This window comes from Harpia harpyja, chromosome Z, assembly GCF_026419915.1.
Source record: "Harpia harpyja isolate bHarHar1 chromosome Z, bHarHar1 primary haplotype, whole genome shotgun sequence".
Classification (NCBI taxonomy): Eukaryota; Metazoa; Chordata; class Aves; order Accipitriformes; family Accipitridae; genus Harpia; species Harpia harpyja.
In genome coordinates, this window is record NC_068969.1 from 33,369,115 (window position 1) to 33,386,619 (window position 17,505).

The following is a 17,505-nucleotide window of genomic DNA, read 5'->3' on the forward strand; positions in this document are numbered from 1 at the left end:
GAGCTAAATACTTGAAAATTAACAGATACTTCAAGGAAAATTAAAATAAATGTTTACCTCTAGAAGTTCTAAGGCATCTTAGAATGGTCCTCTTAAAAGAAAAAATAATAACACTAACTTCTGTAGTTTCTTAGACTCATAGAATCACAGAAGTGTTTGGGTTGGAAGGGACATTAAAGATCATCTAGTTCCATCCCCCCTGCCATGGGCAGGGACACCTTCCACTGGACCAGGTTGCTCAAAGCCCCATCCAACCTGGCCTCGAACACTTCCAGGGATGGGGCATCCACAACCTCTCTGGGCAACCTGTTCCAGTGTCTCACCACCCTCACAGTGAAGAACTTCTTCCTGACATCTCATCTAAATCTACCCTCTTTCAGTTTAAAACCATTACTCCTTGTTCTATCACTACATGTCCTTGTAAAAAGTCCTTCTCCTGCTTCCCTGCAGACCCCCTTCAAGTACTAGAAGGCTGCTATAAGGTCTCCCCAGAGCCTTCTCTTCTCTTCTCCAGGCTGAACAACCCCAACTCCCTCAGCCTGTCTTCATAGGAGAAGTGTTCCAGCCCTCTGATCATCTTCATGGCCCTCCTCTGGACTCGCTCCAACAGGTCCATGTCCTTTCAAATCATTTAGCTTATTATAAAATGTCTGAATTTAAATAGTCTTATCCTGTGTTTCTTCGAGTGTTTACTTTTGATTTTCAGAATATTTGATAACACTCTGTACTGCATATATCTAAATTATGTTGCACCTAAGAAACAATATAATATGTATTGGAAAAAATGGAAAAAGAAATATCTGTTGACAGAAGTAAATATTACAGATACGGTTTTACTTGATAGACTTTATAAATACTGTGTGTTACTACAGGAAAATTTGTAACAGAAAACAGCTGGGTTTTAATCTATTTCTACTGACCTTCTAGAAAATAATTTTAAAAGGTTTTCAAATTCACTGAGCCAAACCTAAGAGCTTTAGAAATTCTCATTCAACCATCAGGACAGCACATGAGAGAAGCCAAGTTGTCTCGGTGTGTCACCCATTTGCAGAGGCTGTAGAACTTGTTTCAGGTTACTGTGTCTTTGAACCTATTCTCCTTCTGATCCAAGGAGGGACTAATGTTTATTTTCAATGGAAAGAAAATAAATTAACCCTTTCTGTATGATGCAATCAAAATTCAGTAGGACATGCATCTTTTTTATTTATATGATCTAACATTTTCCAAAATTGCCCTGTGTCCTCTGAATATGCTGAACTCTGCCAAACACTAATTAAATGCAAAAAATTTAAATTTGTAGAATATTATTAATGTAGAATTTTATTAAATATACAGAAAATGGAAGAAATACTTTAGACGGAAGAGTAAGATGTAGTTGTAAATAATCTTTGCCTAAATTCTAGATGTTCCTCATGTGTAGATTTTATTTACCAAATTACAGTTGCTGCATTTTTTAACCCAGTGCTCATAGCTAAAGATCTAGAATTCCATTTGCAAGAGGATTTTATTATTTTCCTGCTTGATTTCAGTCCGTTTCACTTGGAATCAAATTATTTTCAAAATTCCCAAGAAATAGCAGCCTACAGTTTCAGCAGCCCAAAGTGGAGGTTTTTGGTAGCTTGGTTTATCTCATAATCAAATCTTTCGATGTATTAAATACCAAATGGTGTGGGTGGGTGTAAAGAAGTCAGAGTCAATCATATCAAAGACAAGAGGCAATGGCCACAAACGGAAATATAAGAAATTCTGCTTAAACATGACTAGATACGTTCAAAAATAAGTAGATATATTCAAATACTGAAGCAGATTGCTTGTAGAGCTTGGGGAGTCTCCATTCTTGGAGATACTCAAACTCTGACTGGATGTGGTCATGAACGATGTGTTCTAGCTGACCCTGTTTTAGCAGGAGAGTTGCACTAAACATCTGCAGATGTCCCTTCCAACCTCAATAATTCTACTATTCTAAGAATAATCCATTGACTCCTGCAAATAATTTGAGCTGTGCAATTTTTTCAGGGAGGAAGATATCTAATCCTGTGCTAAAGATTACAAGATCTGACTTCATCCTTGGAAAGTTCTTATTTAATTAGTCTTGCTCTTGTTAACAAAAAATATACTTTATTCCCAACCTACATTTGTGTAGCTTTAACTTCTAAGTACTTGATATAACTTTTTTCAAGAGATATTAAGGTATGTTAACTATTACTAGGATTACTTTCAATGGACTTCCAATACCATTCTATGTTTCATAAAAAGAGAATGAAGTGTTCTCATCTTTCAATAAATTCTAGATAGTTGGTGATCCAGTGCCATCAATTTGTCCCATGAAAGATGTAAACAACAACATCTATCTTTGTACACACAAAATATGAACATACAGGCAGAACACAGCCATATATGCCAAAATGTTCTGCAAGAAAATATTTTGCATTATAGGGATTCAATGGATAGCAGCTTCTCCCATATTTTTGTAGTATATCATATATGCACCCTGTCTTGGTTGAGAGGACAGCTGAGTTATCCCCCAATATTTTCAAAAATTAGGCTATCAAATTGGTGCAGTGGTTAGTTTTGGAGCCACTAGGCTGACTGGTGCCCTAATCTCCATTGGATTTTGAATTCTCAGAGTCAAAGACCATCCATTTAAAGGTAATGTACATTCCACCTCAATTCCACTCTATCAGGTTCCCTGAAATGCTTTAGTTCCTGGAACGATAAGAAATATATCAGTAAAATGTAGGAAGTTGTAGCTTTTCCAGACCTAAGGTTCCTAATGCAAATCAGAACCATTAATAAAAGGTTTGTATTTACTGTGTAATGGAGATGCACATAGACTATAGCCTTGAATCCAAACAACTGACTGACTATATTTTGGATTTGTTTTCTACACACAAATATTACACCATGGTTTTGAGAATGTTAACTCACTTTTTCCATTGGTACATCTTTAATTTTCTTGTAAAGTTCATTATAAACTTAGAAAGGTAATTGTCCAGGTTCTATTACTATACAGAAATAAGATATAAATTAAAGAATTCTCTGTGTAAAACAGCACTCAGTTTTAAACTCTAGAGACTTATACTAACCAAACGATCTTTCTTAATGGTGCTTATAAAGCTCTTTATTTTCTCAAATTACTGTAGAAATATTAATCAACCAGTAAAGCAGTAATTTAGAAAGCAACCCAAGGTGGGGCTTTTTTTTTAAGAAAAAAAAGCTTGAATCTAATAAACAACATTTTAAAAAATCCAGAATTAATCAGAAAAGCTTTTTGTAATGAAAATGAAAGACTACAAAATTAAAAAAAAAAAAAAAGCTGTACTTTCTACTGATGTAAACTCTTGTTACTGTATTTCAGTTCAGAAAAACTTCAGTCAGTATGGCTTCAGAAGAGCTACACTTATGTACACAACAGCTGAAAAACTGGCTCTGCTTACTACATTTTCTATTTGTTTTTCTCCTCAGTCTCATGTGACTTCTTATTAAATATTATCGTCCTGCTTTGGCACTTAGTTGTGATAACATGAAAGCAATACAGATAAGAAATTCATTTGTTAAGGATGAGGGATTCTCCTAATTGGAAAGGAATAGTCCAAAGAACAATGTTTCGTTCACATGGGCTTAATACCTGACTGGCTTGTTAAGGTAAAAAAGACTCCAAAAAAAATCGAAGAGCTGCCAAAATGTAGGCTTCACAAAGCATATAGTTGAATTCAACTGAAGTCTATGAGATTCTATTTTTGATTTCAAGAAAAATACAATTATCCTTTAGCACATAAGATGTAATTGGCTGTAATCTACTCAAATGCTTAAGTATTGTTATGCTATAAAATGTATTTGCCGTCATGCGTAGGTCTTTTGGCCTGCAGACTTTTCACTGTGTTCTTAAAATGTGCTGTTACAGTATTACCCAAAGGGAATAGGTCAAATAAAATAAATTAAAAAATGGTCTTTTTTTCGGTCAATTACTTCTTGTTCTCTGACCTAAAACTGTCCATACAACTGTAAACGAGTGCAGATCAGAAGTTAAATTCTATGAACTATAGGATATCCTTGAGACTGAAAGGGCAAACAGGAGTTTGAATGATTACACATGTTCATGTTTGTGTGTGAAAGGAAAAGAAAACCAAGAGCAAGAAAGTAGGCAAATGAGGAATGAAGAGTTAACATATTTGGGAGGAACTCAACAAATATAAGCTACAGTTTCATATCAAAATAGGCAGTAGCTATACCAGCTTAAAGTATTGCATCTTCCTTCTTACTCTGACTATTTCTTCATATTTCCCTACCATACCCCCACCATAGCTGTAAAGGAGAGGAAGGGAAGAAGAGAAACTTTAATTGAGTCAAAAAAGTCTAATTTTTTATGCTTTACGAAATAAAAAATAGTTTCATTTTTCCAAATGACTGACTGAAAAGGAAGACTTCTTTTCTGAAGCTGCCTCCTGTTCATTTTTTTTAATGTGTTTCAGTCAATTTAACTTCGCACAGCCTATTGCAGTGTGGAGAATACCTGTGGAATTGAGGTTCAGTAATATAGTCTTTTAATTTTCCACCAATATGGAATAGTCTGGTACTTTTAGCTTTTAAATAGCTTTATATGTGAAAAGACTAAGTTATTGATAGTTCAGCTACGTATTTTTGAAGTTTAGCTCTAAGTTTCTTTCCAAGCCTGCCTTCTTAACTAGAAATAAATTATAGCTTTAAATTATTAAATGATTAAAAATGAAATTATTTTCAAAATCTTTTATCCAAAAGCCAATAAGTTAAGAATTCACAGTTTTCTAAGTACTTCTGGTTTAGGAATGGAAGGAACAAAGAAAATAACAAGATCTAAATACAAATTTTTAAGATATTTTTTCTGATAACAAACCAAACTTTCCTAAAACAAAATAAGAAAACTCAAGACATAGACCTCTATGCATAAGTACCTGATTTTTAGACCAGCATTATTAGCTGATAAGTACACATTTTAAAATGCAGGAACTTGTTTGCAGATATCTCTGGCAGAATGTGCAAAATCTTCAGACCATTGGTGAAAATGAGAGTTGGGAGAGGAAAAAAAATAATTGATAAATTCAGCAGTAAACAAGAGTATCCTATTCTATGAACAAAGAACAAGAAAAATTAATTTAACCTATGTTGCTGATCAAGGTGAATGAATAGGCAAGAATGTGTTTTGTACTGGACATATGAGATACACAGGCTCAAGTAGTACAACTGCAGCACCTGGAAAGGCTTTCCATACAAGTTGTAAAACATGGCACTACAAGCTGACATTCGTTTTTAGAACATAGTTGTTTATTAATACGCTACAGTTTTGATGCATAATAAAATTCCTGATTTAATTCACTGGAGTAATTATAAAGACCTGTGGAAATGAAGAAACGAACACCTGTTCATCAACACAAAGTGCAGACTACAGCTGCAGAAACCAACTCTCAATAGATTGCAGGACTCCGAATTGATTGCTAGTGTTATGATTTATCCCAATGTTAATGGAAAAAGCCTTCTAGAGTGGACTGAAGGGACTTTTTGCTCATAAATCCAGATGTAGAACTTACCAAAGAATTAATTTTTTTTTTTTTTCAAAAAAAAACAATTTTCCTCTTGGCCCAACACTTCACTCGATTACATAACTTAAGGCAATTTTTTTTCAAATGGGCTATAGTTGTAAACATATCAACTTTCTTTCAGAGATGAAAAGTTATACTGTGTAATGACCTGAGAACTGCAGTAATAATGAGCAGGAAGGAGAAATGAGTGTTTTCATGGGTTAACCTCAATCACAAAGAGGTGGAACCCCCAAACTGTCTATGGCCGGTGGTCTCATGGTGCATAGGGTGTCAGCTGGCATGTGGGACCTGGCTCAGCATGGTGTATGGCCAAGCAGGGCACGGCTGTGACATTTCATGGCACCGCTGGGGCAGGGGCTAATGGCCCCAGGCTGGGATGAAACAGAGTCCTGGTCCATGGGCAGGGTATGGGGAGGCCCTGGGAAGACTGGGCAGTGGCAGTGCTCCAGGACCTTATCTACAGGGGGAGGTAAGTCCTTGTGGAGGGGAATTCAAAACACCTGAATTAAGCTACTGCTCTAAATCACCAGCCAGGAAACCAATGCCGCTCTATGCACTGCACAGGAGCTTAAAGTGGGCTCAACCACAGTGTCTAACATTAAGCAACTATAAAATATTCTAGTCTATAAAATAGTCCAATCAGACAAACGGCATTAGAGACAAAAAGAAATTGGCAGGAAAATAAGTGAACATGACATTCAAATGAGACTAAAAAGGCTTCATTCTGCTTCTAAATGAAAAGCAGATCGCTCAGTATAAAGTACAAGATGAGAGGAAAACATACTCATCCCAGACTTATTTCTTAAGTCCCAGCTAAATAGTGCTGCTGGTGATACAGTGTCAGTGGCTTTATGGGACTCAGCTGTAGACATCTTCTCTCCAGAAATGCTGGTGAGCAAGGCATTGGGGGACTGGGAGAAGGGACTTCCCAAAGCAGGTTTTTGGTGGGCTTGGGAAACCCAGATGTCTGCTGTTTTGGCCACATGGCCTTTTGCTTTCTGGCAAGCACCGGACAACCAAAAGCAAGTGCTTCACAAGTGCAATGCCTTGTTCAGTCCTGGTTCATCCTGCCATCAGTGACTTCTCATGCAGAAGTGACACACACACAGAGACTTCACACGCTTCTTGGTGAAAGACCCTCGTAACTCATCATGACCTCTCCACCTCCAGTCTTCTTGAGGAAGGCTGAAACTGTTGACCCCAGGGCCCAGAGGAATGCCAGAAGGAGGAGCACCACACAAGGGAAACTGAGATTGGTACTAAGAAATCTGCTTACAATAATTATTAATGCAATAATTAGATAATTTAGACTTATTTTAATTGGATTTTAAATATTTGACTAAGAAACTCCCATAAAGACCCTTACGAAAGGTGCATATTTTAACCCACAAAAAGCTTTGAAGTGTCTCTCCAATACCAGCCATCTTGAGCTATCCTGTTCTTATTCAGGATTACAGGTTCTGCTGTTCAAGTACTTGCACAGATTCACTCTCGTCCCCAAGGTTCCTCCTTGCATCTGAGTCAGTGTGCTTTCTTATTTGAAGAGACTCTTCACTTCAAGAGGAGTCACAAGCCGGTTCTCCTAGTAGTTTAAGGTAACACAGTAGAACATTTGAGGTCTTGTTGCTCTATATGTGTATATTTATAAAGGCATGTTTACAGGACAGGACACATGGTGTTTGTTCTGTATGGTCTAAAAGCAAATGCTTATTCTCTGGCTACTTTTTTCATGACCTCGAAAAAACTTATTAAGACTTGCACTGTAAAAAGTTGAAGCCTTCAGACCTGGTACAGACACATTTTAATGCATGAAAGGTAAAACCAACTATTGGACTCCACCTCTGGTCTAATTAAGTAGAAAATTTCAAAGCAAGCAAGCTAAAACTTTATGTCATCAGGAACAATAACCTTTTCATTTTCAGACCTGCATACCAACTCTTCTTTAACTGTACTTCTATTTTACATTGATAACAGCTGGTTCTTCAGTGACTTAGTAGCATTCTTCATTTGAAAGGAGAAAAGACCAGTATTTATCAGGTAAGCCCTTAGGTAAAATAGGTAGTCAGTCTGTCATGTCAATACAAAAACTTCAAGCTTTATCTTAAAGTAATATGGAAATATGCAACTTTTCTATTCTTTCTGTTTATTGTTCTGTTATATGTATGTGACTGACCAAAAAGTAGCATTTTTGCACTAGGCATGAGTGAGTCAGTATGTATTTATTTTAATAACATGAAGAAACTTGATAATTAGGAATAAGCATAACCTATGTTTGTACCAAGGCTATTCCACACCGTGGTGGGTTGACCCTGGCTAGAGGCCAGGTGCCCACCAAAGCTGCTCTATCACTCACCTCCTCAGCTGGACAGGGGAGAGAAAATATAACAAAAGGCTCGTGGGTCAAGGTAAGGGCAGGGAGAGATCACTCACCACTTACACTCACAGGCAAAACAGACTCGACTTGGGGAAATTAGCTTAATTTATTACCAAACGAATCAAAGTAGGGTAATGAGAAATAAAACCAAATCTTAAAACACCTTTCCCCACCCCTCCCTTCTTCCTGGGCTCAATTCCACTCCTGACTTTTCTCTACCTCCACTCTCCCAGAGTCACAGGGGGATGGGGAATGGGGGTTGGGGTCAGTTCATCACACATTGTCTCTGCCGCTCCTTCCTCCTCAGGGGGAGGACTCATCACACTCTTCCCCTGCTCCAGCATGGGGTCCCTCCCACGGGAGACAGTCCCCCATGAACTTCTCCAACATGAGTCCTTCTCACGGGCTTCAGTCCTTCAGGCACAGACTGCTCCAGCGTGGGTCCCCCACGCAGTGTCACAAGTCCTGCCAGAAAACCTGCTCCAGTGTGGGCTCCTCTCTCCATGGGGCCACAGGTCCTGCCAGGAGCCTGCTCCAGCGCGGGCTTCCCACGGGGTCACAGCCTCCTTCGGGCATCCCCCTGATCCGGCGTGGGGTCCTCCCTGGGCTGCAGGTGGATATCTGGTCCCCCATGGACCTTCCTGGGCTGCAGGGGGACAGCCTGCCTCACCATGGTCTTCCCCACAGGCTGCAGGGGAATCTCTGCTCTGGTACCTGGAGCACGTCCTCCCCCTCCTTCTGCACTGACATGGGGGTCTGCAGGGCTGTTGCTCTCACATGTTCTCACCCTTCCCTCTGGCTGCAGTTTCTGTTCCACAGCAACTTTTTTTTCCCTTCTTAAATCTGTTCTCCCAGAGGCACTACCACTGTCACTGATGGGCTCGGCCTTGGCCAGTGGCGGGTCCAACTTGGAACCGGCTGGCATTGGCTCTGTCGGACATGGGGGAAGCTTCTAGCAGCTTCTCACAGAAGCCACCCCTCTAGTCCTCCTGCTACCAAAACCTTGCCTCGAAACTAGAATCAGGGAAAGAGGCACGCAGGAATGGTGTCCTCTTTGGGAATGGTATGCACTTGGGAGTGGAGCACAAGGCCAACGATAAGGAGCCCAATGGTAGTGCAACAATTGTAAGAGGAGGATCTGCTGGATAAATTCGAATTTATTACTACAATAAATTAAAGACACGTCTGTAAGATCAGCTCTGCGGAACATTCATGCTTCCTTGGTCCATGAATGGCTCCTGGTCTGGAGCCAGTTCACCCAAAAAGGAATTAATGCAGAACATGTGTGAAAACTGCTTCAGGTTGTGACCATACACATGAACTGATTAAAAAATGACAATAATGCATTGCCAAACTTGGGAACTTTTTTCTTTTTCAATTGTTTTCTTGTACACTTAGTGACAGATATACCCAGAAGTCTATCTTTGTAAAAAATTAACAGCAAACCAGTCAAACAGTATGCTGTTCCCCACCTTCCAAAGCTGAGGGACCATACAGCAGTGTTGCACATTTCTTCTGGGCTCAGAGTGTTGATTTGGAGTAGGTGGTTGTGCAAATTTTAGGAGATATATGAGTGATTTGGGAAGCTAGTAGTCTATTGAATTGGGGTAAAGAAAAGAGTTACACTGTATGCATAACAAACAGGATACCACTAAGCTGTTTGAGGCAACATATGAACAAATTTATGAGCCAATTGTGATTGTTTGAAAAGAATGGTTACTTAATGAAACCTAAATGTGAGAGATGCTGAACTAGCTAGTGTCAACAGACAGGCTAATAATGCTGGTTTGGGTGGGGGGTGTCTGCATACTCAAGGCATACCTGGTTTCCTTGAATTGGTCTGTCTGCGCTCGTGGTTGTTTATTAAGTTTTTTTTACCTCTTGTTCAAGAGTTTCAACTGTGCTATCAAAAGACTTCTGAAAGGTAAACATCTTTTCCAGGAACAGGAAGGGGAAGAAGGTTAGTGCTTTCTTTCTGGGAAGAGCAATGACCACAGCAGAAGTGCAGCTGTCTTAAATCACAGCATTCCCCCAGCAAAGGTAAAAAGCTACCACCTATAAAGCTTGTTAGCAAAATTCTCTTTGGTTTCTGTAGGACTAGAGGACAAAGCTTGGAGGAATTAGCAGCATCGTAAGGAAACATATTGTTCAATGTGTGCCATGCTTCGTTTTAAATGAAAAGTCTTTTTTTCATTATTTCCTTGTGCAAGTGCAAGTTACTTTCCTGGATTGAAGGAAACCTGCCTGTTTAATTGGTTTACATTAGTACTGTGCAGATTTTCATCCTGCTGGTGCCCTGTAAAACTCAATATGTCCTTCATTTTCATCTGAGCAAGTGACTTGACTCTAATGTGAGATTCCTGCTTTTTGCAGAAATGTAGCACCAGAATACCTGCTTATGAAAGGCCAGTGTTAGAAGCAGAGTTCAAGCAGGTCCCTAAGGTTCATAAGTGTTCAGCAAGGGCAAAGCATTAGAAAATGAATGAGTTGATGGACTTTTAGAGGTCTCCAATGCCTAATTATTTCAAATGATGTCCCTCTCATAGGCTAATACTGGAGGAAGTTAACCAAAGTTAATTAGCATGTACTTTGGCAGTCTGCTCAGTTTAATTATTTTGCTACATTCTGTTAGGGCAGAGTATCCAGATAGTAATAATGATAAAAATGCCTTGTAAAAGTGCTTGCTTGGCTGAGTTGCTCCATACCATGAATGACTGCTTTTGTGCCATCACTACTGAGTGGTGTATTTTGTATATGTTATCTGAGCAGACTCCGTTGCTAGAGCTGCAGCCAGACACCTAACTGCCATGGGAAACTAAGAGGTTAAATAATATTGGGATATATGATCAGCAGTCTTACTTGATTGAGACAGTTGAAAGAAACAAGAAAACCCTCACAAAATTTCATGTGTTCTAATCTTTTAAATTAAATGGAAGAAAAGTGTGATGTTTTAATGACATAGTACTCTTTTTAGAGTTTCAGGAGATCCATTGGGCCAAGATCTTTCTCAGTTAATGTTTTTGCACCACTCAGAAGGGTCACAAGTTTGGGAAAAAGGAAGAGACTACATATGGTATACTATGTGTATACAGCTTAAGGCAGGAGGCAGCTAGCATAGTTGTTAGAAAGGTATGACCAATTTAAATCCCAGCTGTGATTTTTTTTTTTTCATGATATAAACTAAAATCCATCTTTTGGGTATGGCTTTTTCATAACGATGAGAATTCAGACAAATTGGTTTTTCTGCCAGTCTTAGAAAAAAACACTTGTATTATTCTTTCACCTGTAAACAGCCCACAGAGAATGGGTTTCAACTGTTAGCAATAAATTACATATGAGTATCAGTTTAGTAGGAAAAAATTAAAATAAGGAAATTATGGTTCTTATCCATTTTCTTCTGGGTCATACCATACAGGTTGTATTGAGCTGAGTTCCTGATTTTGTTTTTACTGATGTAAATCAAAACCCTTGACATTTTAGACATTCACTCATAAGGTCAGAGAGGCACCTGAAGACTCCACAGGCAGGCTTTTTCTATGCTACATCTCTTCTCAGGGCAGGCAATGTGCTCATCTGCTAATTATGGATGCTCACTATCACCAGCACACATCTATTTAGACAAAAAGACAGTAAGATTTTTGAAGAAGCCTGGTCAGCGCTAAACCTTGCCTGACTGGAGAAACACTATCAAGCTTTGGGTCTCAGAGATTCAGTGTAAAGTGTCCTTACTTGACCACGGTTTTTTTTCCAGTGAGAAATGTAGAATTTTTCATTGAAAAGATGTCTTGATTGTGTATGTGAGAATTTCCTCAGTCTCTCCTGACACCCAAGCTGAAGTGACAAATTTTTTTCCTTGCTGATCCCCAAAACAAAATAAATGAAGATAGCTAGGCAACATGCCTGCACATGTGACTTTGCATGCAAGATTAAGGGCAGAATGCCAAATGGTGCTAAGATAAAACTGTTTGGTGTTGTACAACAGTAATAATGGCACAAAGGAAGTTAAAACTTTTGCAGTTATCATGTTACAACCCTTCAGAGATTGGACTTCTGCACATTTAGGGAATGACAAAACAGATGGATTTGGATCAGAGCATAGAAGGTAGTGAAAAGATATCCACCACTGCACAGATCTGCTTTTGTGAGATGATTTATTACCATGTTCTGCATTCATGAAGTCTAACACAGGTTTCCTGTTCAAAGATCCTCAGGGAAAGAAAGAAAGATCTGTCAAAGAAGCAGTCTTACGACTGGCCGGTTGCATAGCTCAATGTTGAGGCACGACATGACTAAAGTTTGCAACTGCACTTAGAAGAGCTCACAGCAGTAAAGGCATGAAGATGCTGAAGTACAACTACAGATCCGAATGCAAAGCTTGCTCCATCCCTTATTTGCTTCCTTGTGTTTGCATTGCCACGTGTGTCTTGCTAGTCTATCTCTGAGTGAAGGGTTCGCTCACCCAAGGGTAGGCTCACACAGGTTTTTGCTTGCTGGCAGCAGTCTCAAGACTTTTGTTGTTATTTCTGAAATGATCAGACAAAAAATAAATAACCTGACCAGCTCTTCCTGAGAAGCAATGAGTACACATGTAGTCATGAAAAGTGAGGAAAAACATTGAAGGTAAAGCTGACATTTTCTATTATATTGTGATACTTCACAAGAATAAAGTGGGCAAGGCTGTGTCTTTGGAGAGCAGGGTTTCAAATCTAAAATCAGCACATTTATGAGGTAAACATTTATTAGGGAAAGCTTTTTTCATGCTCTAAGAAATTTCTTAATTCAAATATAAAATGATCCAAACCTTTTTTTTTCCATGCAAAAATATTCTTTCAAAGGGCTCTGTCAGTGAAAATATGTCTCATTTCTGCTCTACAGAGCTCCTTGATGTTCCCCACCAACCCAACATGTAGCAACTAAAAGGACTTTTTTTTTAACATTTCCCATTAACTAGTCTGGGGATGCTTTTTTCTTTTTTTTTTTTCCCCTGTATTTTGAAAATGCATCGCTCAGCTCTCATTCGCACCCACAATGCTCTCACTTTTTGAGTTTGTACCTCAACAATTGGAAGGCATTTTCCTTTTCTTCACGTTTAGTTCCTTTTTTCCATTTGGCATGCACTGTAATCTTATTTTCCTTGTTCTCCATTAACAAAACACATTACAAAAACCTCTGGATACTTTTAAAGAACAGTATTGATTTACAAACTTCAATGGGAAAAAAATGGTTTCCTTCTGAGAAAATAATCTCCTCTGAGGTGTCAGACTGTTTTGACAGTGGGTTGAGTGGCAACCTTGCTCTACTCTAACAATTACATTCTAAAAAGCCTCATTGATTAAAATCTGATTCCTCCTAATTTTGATTTGGGACTGCCACACATCTCTTATTCAGTCTTTGCTATGGAGCCATTGAAAGCCTACACAAATATCCTTGTAAGTGTAAGAAGAACATGCTTGTAAATTTCCTTTGGGTCAAAAAGATTAAATTCTTCTATTAATTAGCATTCAGGCCACTGAGATTTAAATACAACTTGTAGAATGCTAAGCAAAATAGTCTACCAGGATCTAATATCTACTTTGTTCTACTTGATTAAACACAAGTGCCACTGGACCTCTTGGAACTACATAATATACTTTTATACCCAGATGTCCCAGTTTCTCCTTCATTTGAGTTTACTCAGACTTTTAAACTACAGTACTTGCTATCAAATCTCCCATGCAGAGAGAAAGTCTGAAAGAAATTAGCTGTCTTCAGCCCAATGCTTTTTTTTTTTTCTTTTTTTCTCCCCCCCTCCCCCCTCCTTTATGGCCTAAGCCTCAAATTAACTTCAGGGAGAACTGAGAAGATGTAGTATGGTTTTATCTGTATCAGAAATGAAGGGCCAGATTTTGTCATACTTATTCACTCCAAGAGGTATTTTAACTCCTCTGTAATAATAAGGGACTTTACAGGGAATAAGGTATTACTGAAAGCAAGTGTCATATAATCTGGTTCTTAAAATATAGTTCTAAAATAGTTACTTTTAAAAAGGATATCTGACAGATGTGGAACAGTGCTAGGGTTTTGTATATTTAGGTTTTTAGAACAGAATAGTAGTTAGATCTTTTTTAAAGAAGATTGAAAGGGAAGACAAATGTTTGAATTGAAACACTTAATCAATATCAAACTGGTGTCATTTTAAAATGAAACACTGGAATCATTGTTTAACTGAGTAAACTTACTTTTATCCTAGTACCAATTATCTCTGAAAAGAGCTGAAATTGTAGAAATATCAAAAATATTATTCATGAATATTCTTCAGGACCATAAGGCTTCATATAAGTAATAGCCCAGAAGTTAATATTAAGTGTATATTAAATGTAATTGTGACAAGTCACCAACAACCATGTTGCTAATAGGCAAGATGCAAAAGTTGGCACTAATTTGCCAAATCACAAATAAGAATAAGCAGTGTATCCAATTTTCTCCATCACTAAAAATGAGCTCCTGTGTGTTTGTTCAAAATGTGCCATCAAATAAGGAGTCAGCATATCCGTATGAGAAATACCTGAGAAGGCTGCATTATTCCATTAACAGGAGAAAGGTCAACAAGTACCAAGACATGAAATAGCATCATTATTATCAAACACATATGTATAAAACCTTTTAGAAGACATCCATCAAAGAAGTATACTGCAAAAGTACAAGGTATGATCCCAATTAAATAGCTGAGTTATTGAAACCTTTTAGAAAAGATTTTTTTTTCCAAAAATAAGTGCGATAACCTTGTTAAGAACACTGATGAACTTTGCAAGTAGAATATGAAATGTGACATGAGTTCTATGTTTCCTAGTCTTGATTTGAACTTTCAGCTATGAATTTTGTATTACTTTCCTGATGAAAGGCAAGTATTCTCTGTATAACAAAATGGAGAAATTGAATTGCAAATAAATTAAAGTTACAGTTGTACAAGACCTGGTCAATGCTGGAGACTAGAGCACTCAAGTATTCCATTCAACCACATTAACTTCTGAAGAACATACATCCCATAGTCACAAGCACTTCTCCCTTGCCATGCTGTAAGCATTTTCTACTACTGAAAATGTATCATCAAAGGACTTTTTTTTAATAATATCTCATTAAACATTAAATAAAACAGTTTTAAACACTGTATTTCCTGTTTAAAACACAATTCAAAACCCAAACATGTATGTTTGTGCATAGGGAGGGACTTACACAGGTTAGTTCATTCATGAATGTAATGGAAGCCTGGTAAAACTCAAAAGTTGTGCAGAAAGCACTGTAACTTTTATGATTTAAGGGAAGTATGGTCCTTCTGTAAACTGGAAGTGTATTATGCTTCTGTACCTCCTCAGACTTAACAGCTGACATATTGCTTACCATGGAGACAGAGAGACCAGTAACATGTCCCGGTTCTCTAAGGCTTTTTGAATAGACTTGTGCATGTCTGCAAAGCCACAAGGAAATTATTACCATGTTCATCCCAAGAAAAAGACAGAAAAGCAGAATGAGACAGAAAAAAAGTGTATGGGAAGTAAAGAGGTTATTGGAGAAGCACTCTGTTGTTTATAGTCTGTTCCTATGCTTCCTAATATGATAAAGCGTTTCATTATTTTCCCCTTATTCCTTTGAAAAAAGTCAACATTTCACCTTCAGATTCCCTATCTTTCATTAATACATAATATAGTCAATCACTAGTCTTTGCCTATCTTTTAGTTGCAGGCAGCTTCTGCTTATAAGATAGGTAAATCCTTTTTTATTTTTTTTTCCTCACATTTCCAGCTGTTCTACCTACATAGCAGAAATCTCTGCCCTACTTTATTCAGACTCCTAAATCCAACATCATCCCTTTTTAACAGCTTGTGAATGGATTCCTGGGAACACACAAAATAGGCCAATGATATGGGGTGAGCCCCTGGGCAAGTAACTGAAATAACAAATTACAAAGGACTGAGCTGGTAAGAACATCCCTGCTGACAGTAAGGACCAGGATATAACAAAATAAGTGTGTATATTTAGGAAAGTTTCTGAAATTATAAAAATGTCTTAAATTTGGAGTGTGAAAAAGGACTGTGTGCTTATAAATTTGAGGGACTTAGGAGCTTGTAGGGTTAGGCTGTATTTGTACATTTTCATGGTCATATACATCAATCTGCTATGCAGAAACATCTTCATTAATTATGTTTATTAAAAATACATTTTTTATTTCTGGTTTGCTAGTCATAATCCATAGTTTTGGAAAATGTAACTTAAAAAGTTACAGAAACAAAAATTAATTAAATATTTTTAAATGGTCAAATAAAACTGAAAGGTGAGCACCTCATCTATTGGAAACTGAACTTGCCAATGAAGGATGTAATCACTACTAGGTAATCTAGGTTTCCCATGTGTTATTACAACATCCAAAAAATTTCCCTTATTTAATTAACAATTCATTCATGTCAGTCTGAATAGGACGTAATTTAGAGAAAATTGTAGTGTGTATATTACATCGTTCAGTTTTGAATTTTAAGTGAAAATGTCCTTAGAGATGTACTCAAAATGGCTTAATCTTATTGTTTTACTACTTTCTAGAGCTGAAAGATAATCTGGACACATTCTCAGCTGATATAAATAGGTACAGCTCTACAATGTCCAGCTTGTAATTCAATACTTGTGAAGATCTGAGAGAGTAGTATGTCACCATCCACAGATCAATGCTTAAAACATTATTTGTGTGATCACATATGAAGATGATATTATGTTCACCAAAAAACAATATCTTTTTTCTCTTTTAGTCACAAACTTTGCACAAATGTATTTGTTAGGTGTAAGCTCTTCTTTCAAAAAGTACAAGAAGGTAAGTGCCCTTAAAGAACATTCTAATTTTTTCCAGCTGCATATATTTTGTGAATTTTCATTCCACCAATAGCAGCTTGATTAGTCTACTGATTTTTTCATTTCACTTGGTAAAGCTAGCAAAAACGGGGAAACATTGTTTATTGATGTATTACTATAGTCGCTGTAGTGACAGCTTTAGTCATACTCTATGCTGAAAGCGTCATTAGCCAAGTGGAAATCTGAGACCAGAAAACATTTCTGATGTTCAACAAGATAGTTCAGTTATTTGAAAAACAGTGTGTATTTCATCATGAAAGTGTCAAATTCTTTCCCAGGGTAATTTATTTTCAATCAAAACTTTAAAGCTGTCTGCACTTCCAAAAAAAACCTCGAAGGTTTTAGAAATTAAAGTAGTGCTACCCACGTGTTCTTATGGCTTCTCAATATTGAAATGGATTGTGGTAGTACATTCTTTCTGTCCAGACCTTTACACCTGCAGGCATTGCATGAGTACAAATTTCTGTTGCTTGGACACTGTCATATCCACTGGGTTCCAATTCCACATCCTTACATGGGTTTTATACTTGTGCAAGAGCAGACAATCAGACTGTAAAACTTTACAGCCTGCTGTAATGTCCAGTGAAATTAGTTGGAAACACTGTCATTCATTTAATGAGATTTTTTTTATTTGGTTTCAATATTGTTTCTTCATGTGTTAGGAAAGAATATTACCAGAGC